The sequence below is a fragment of the Drosophila virilis genome, unplaced genomic scaffold (genome assembly GCF_030788295.1).
Source record: "Drosophila virilis strain 15010-1051.87 unplaced genomic scaffold, Dvir_AGI_RSII-ME tig00001750, whole genome shotgun sequence".
Lineage (NCBI taxonomy): Eukaryota > Metazoa > Arthropoda > Insecta > Diptera > Drosophilidae > Drosophila > Drosophila virilis.
Genome location: NW_027212857.1, coordinates 49,663 through 54,872, shown reverse-complemented (window position 1 = coordinate 54,872; position 5,210 = coordinate 49,663).

The following is a 5,210-nucleotide window of genomic DNA, read 5'->3' as shown; positions in this document are numbered from 1 at the left end:
CTAAACGCGACTGTACAACGACCAAGGACAATGGCCTAGGAGTTGGGACCCAATAAAATGAGTAACAATGAAACCCCACAAATGAAGTAGAGCTGTGATGCTTTTGCAGAGAGCAGCAGAATGGCGAGATCACCACTAGGTGTTCCAACAGCCGCCCCGACAGAGACGAACTCAGAACGGGAGCCAAAGACGGTAAACCAGAGCAGCTCAGCACTACGAGAACTCGGGCAGGAGATCTCAAAGCTGGTAGTCATGCTCGAAGATGACAAGCGACGCTCCATCCACCAGCCAATGCGAGACTCGATAGAGAGCATCAGAGTGCTCTACGAGCTGGCGGCAATCCAGCTGCACGACGAAGGAGCCAAGGAGATCATCAGGACGCACCAGTCGTCCACCATCGCCATTGTTCAGGACGACGATAGACGTCAAGCGGACGCAAGCCATAGCACGAACACCACAAACAAAATGAAGCCGGGGACTAGCCGGTAGCCAGGCTACCGTATTAACGGCGCAGGAGACACTGAGTCCCAAAGCAGATGACGACAAGTGGAAGGAGGTCACATACAAGAAAAGGAAGGAAGTCACAGTCATTGCTCAAGGAAAAGGCGCGATCGGATGCTATAGTCATCTCGGCAAAAGGCATAGCGAGCTACTCAGAGATACTGAGGAAAGTAAAGCGGACGAAAAACTGGGCGAGGTCGGAAAAGCGGTGACAAGAATAAGGAGGACACAAAAAGGAGACCTACTACTCTAGCTGAACCACTCGGGAGAGAATACCATAGCATTTGGAAACCTTGTAGGCGAAACGTTAGGAAAATGCTGAGGTCCGGATGCTGTCCCACCGAGTGACCGTTGAGTGCAAGAACCTGAACGATATCACGACCAGGGAGGATGTCTGTGAGGCGCTGAGGGTTCAAATCCAAATACTAGATATAGCCCCTGAGAATATCAGCCTCCGATAAGACTGCTAGTGGGAAGCCCGAAAAATGCCCTTTCAGTAGATTTCCTGAAAGTAGGCTGGGTCAACTTAAGAATTCACGAACGGATAAACATCATCAGATGTTTCAGATGCCTCGAGTTTGGACATCTAGCAAGACACTGTAAAAGTGATCTAGACATATCGAATCTGTGCCGACGATACGGAGGAAAGGACCATCTGGCTAAGGACTGCAAATAAGAGCCACAGTGCATGCTCGGTAAGGACAGGAATGCCGACTCCAAACACTTTGCCGGCAGCGGCAGATGCCTCGTGTTTAGAAGCCCCCTGGCCAACAAAAAATTAAGTGGACGCAGCTGAACCTCACCCATTGCGAGGCTGCTCAGGCCCTGCTGACGCAATCAATACGGGAGAGCAATACGGACGTCGCGATAATCTGCAAGCCATACAAGCCTATCGCTGGAAGTGGCTGGGCTCGACTTGGGCCTTGCAAACGATGGGCAGGAGCTCACGCACTGCAAGGCCGATGGAAGCTCTATTATAGACCTCATCTACATGAAAAGTCGGCAATAAATTCACATTCAGTGCCCACCGATCAGTACATTCCGAGATCCACGGGAGAGGACGGAGAAAACAGCAGCCCAAAACAACAGGCGCTAAATGGAAGGACAACGGCCTGGACGAGGAAACCTACACGGACTTCTTACGTCATGCTCAATGGACTTGGGCCACGGAGTTAGCAGAAGACATGGCGCGGCAGCTCATGGAAAACATCTCTGATGCGTGCGACTTATCCATGCCAGGAGGATGCCAAACAGAAGAGCAGCACCTTGCTACTGGTGGAATTATCAAATCAACGACCTAAGGAAGGCCTGCCAGCGAGCTAGAAGGCGCTCCCAACGTGCCCGAGGCCACCCAGACTTTACATCTTTACATCAGCCAAGCAAGACCTGAAGAGAAGCATCAAACAAGCAAATCCAGCTACTTCCAGAAAATATGCGATGAGGCCGATGTTAACCCGTGAGGCACGACATACACGGTCGTCACGTAGAAGATCTGCAGCCAGGGAACAACATGGGTTGTTTCTGCCCTACCCCACTTGCCACTAACTAGTGCAGCAGATATCGGTAAACGAGTGGAAAGTGGTAGTGGCAAGCAAAAACTAGGCGACAAAAACGCCAGATAGAGAACCTGATGGAGTGCAAAACGAGGCGCTAAGGTTAGCCATGCTAACGAAACCCGACGCCTACGCCGAGACATATACTAGATGTCTACATGACGGTGTATTTCTTAAGTGATGGAAGCGGCAGAAACTAATCCTTCTACCGAAAGGGGACAAGCCAATAGAGGAACCCTCGGGATACAGGCCAATCTACCTACTGGACACGGCGGGAAAGGTCCTGGAAAGGATTGTGTATGACCGTTTACTTAGTGTCGTCGAAGAGAAAGAAGCTCTGTCCAAACAGCAATACGGATTTCGCAAGGCAAGGCTTACGGTCGATGCAATTAGGGCGGCGGTAGATATTGCCGCTAAAGCAATAGAGGGAACCAGATGGAGGTGGGGAGACGAGGAGTATTGCGCGGTGATTACGTTGGACAACCGCAATGTCTTAAACTTAGTAAGCTGGTCTCGTAATCTGGAAGCCTTAGACCGAATAGGGATACCGTCCCCCATTCTCCGTATTGTAGTATGTGCATATATTGAGGGTACAAGGTACCAATAAAGTAACATCGTTTAAGCATAAATAAATCAGGAACACATTGTTGCAGTACACAAACAAAACCTTTTCGAGTGAGCGTGTAATATGATCGCCCACTTATGAGCTACGCTAAGTCAGCAGTCCCACGCTGACCATTCGTAGTACATATATACATACATGCAAATATGTATATAAGACTCTCTCTCTCCCGATTATGCTGATAAGACAAAATATGTATGAAGCCGCTCCGCTGCTGGCGTAACCGGCAGCGCAGCTATGCGATCTTAGTCATAAGAATATATTGAATAAAACATTCAAAAAACTAAAGTCAAACGGCACAGACGTGCCCGTGTGTTGAACTATTTGAATCGATGACATTTACCATTACATGGCGACCGTGACTAAGGTCAAAACAGACCTGGATATGGAAGGATAGCAGCAACGGCAGTAACAACAACAGCAGGAACAACCAAAAAAAAAAAAAAAAAAAAAAAAAAACCAGTGAGTAGAGTGTGATGAGTGCGAGGCGAAGCGGTGTGGAGTAAACAGCAAAAATGTCATAAGTTGGGACAACTCGGTCAAGTTACATGCCGAAGTTGAATACATAAAAAAATTACTTTCAACTCGAAAAAGTCAAACACCAGCCACGCACACATCCACCTACCCTGTTATCAAAAATATTGCAAAGCAAAAATTAATCCAACCTTCACCAAAATTAAAGGAGATTCCGAATCAAAAAAAGACCTGCACGAACGACTGCGAGAGCCCGCTATTTATTCTACATTACCGATACACCTGTGCAGCCAGCACTGGCGCCCCATCAAAGAATTAACAACCTGTGCAGCCAGCACCGATCCCGTCTGACGCACCAAGTCAGGCCAAAAATAAATGAACCGACAGCGCTTCCAAGAGCGCATTTTTTTCCCATTGCATACTTATTGTTACAATTTTTATATAACAAGTATTATAATACCAGTACATCTATTATATAAATTGTATAAGTACCATAATAAATGCATTAAAAAGAGATATCAAAGCCAGGCAAACGATCTGCATAAAATTTAAAATAAAATTACTAATAATCAGCAACAAAGATTGCTTAAAGTTATTGAAAATAAATTAATTAAAAATATATAACTATTTGATTGAAAATTTGTATATGTCTTTGCACATTTTAATAATTTATTTTAAAATAAAATGGAATGGCAAAACATTAATGCCGCATTAATTAAAATAAAAAAAATGTTGATAAATCATACAAGTGTCTAGCACTAAATAGGAATATTTCAAACGAGACTATAAGTAGACACGCAGCTATACGAGTTGCATGTTTTAACCAAGCTCGTTCCCAGATACACGACAATAAAGAAAAGTTAAATACTCAGCATTGGTCGTATGTATCAAGATTTTTGCATAGATTAAACACAAACCTAAATAGCATTAAATTAAAATATTCGGTAGACATAACTATACCTTCGATTTTGAATACTCCAGCATTAGGGGAGGAAGAAGCAAACACAGACTTAGAGACAGACGCGGACGACGTGGCCCTTGTTGTCCTCGGTAAAGAATTGAAGGACGTAGAGGAGTCGCGCAACCACAGCATTGATCGTGTATACCAATGGCTGGCAGCAGCTGGACTCGAGCTGGCTGCTTACAAAACAGAAGCGGTGTAAGTCAGCAGCCGGAAGAAGGTGCAAACAGCGCACATAAGAGTCGGCAGCGCGGACATAAAACTAGCGAGGGCGTTAAAGTACCTGGGAATTATGCTAGACACAAGGTTGTCTTTCAGAGCGCACTTGGAGTACGTGCACAAAAAAAGCAGCAGAATCCAGTCGAGCGCTATCCAGGATTATGCTGAACACTCGAGGTCCAAAACAGCAGAGACTCCGTCTTCTCATGACAGTAAACAAAGTGGTAATAATGTACGGGTCCCCCATCTGGAGCAGAGCAAGAGCTGCGCATTCCGGACGGCATCATACGAAGCAGCGCTGGTTATCGCAGGAATGGTAATGAACCGGCAACAGAAGCGAAAGTCTGCTACAGAGCTCTGAATGGATACAGCCCAGCAAACTCGGTTCGCACAGCAGCAAGAATGCAAGCATGGAACGATGGCAAGCACGGACGCTGGACACGCAGGCTTATCCCAAACTTAGAAGTCTGGATAAACCGTAAGTATGGAAACACTTATTTCTACTTCAGGAGCTACTTGAAGCGATTCAGTCACGATAACACAGACGAGTGTTCTTGGTTGGTCCACATCATCTTTGAATGTGGAAGGCTCTCAGCGAACAGGCAGGAACTGGAGGACAGCTTGGGGAGACCTATCACGGTGGACAACTTGGTCAGGAACATGTTAGAGACCGCACAAAAATGGGAAGCAACCTGCACTTTTGCAGCAGAAGTCATGCTGGAACTCAGGACAGTTGAGCGCAATAGACGGAGAGCGTAGGAAGTTTAGGTAGCAACAACATGCCTGTGAAGCAATGCTTTGCGGCCGTACCGCAGGCAATGGGCAATGGGTAGCGTACCCAATTTATCACGTACCTCCCCTTACTATGTACATACTTAGC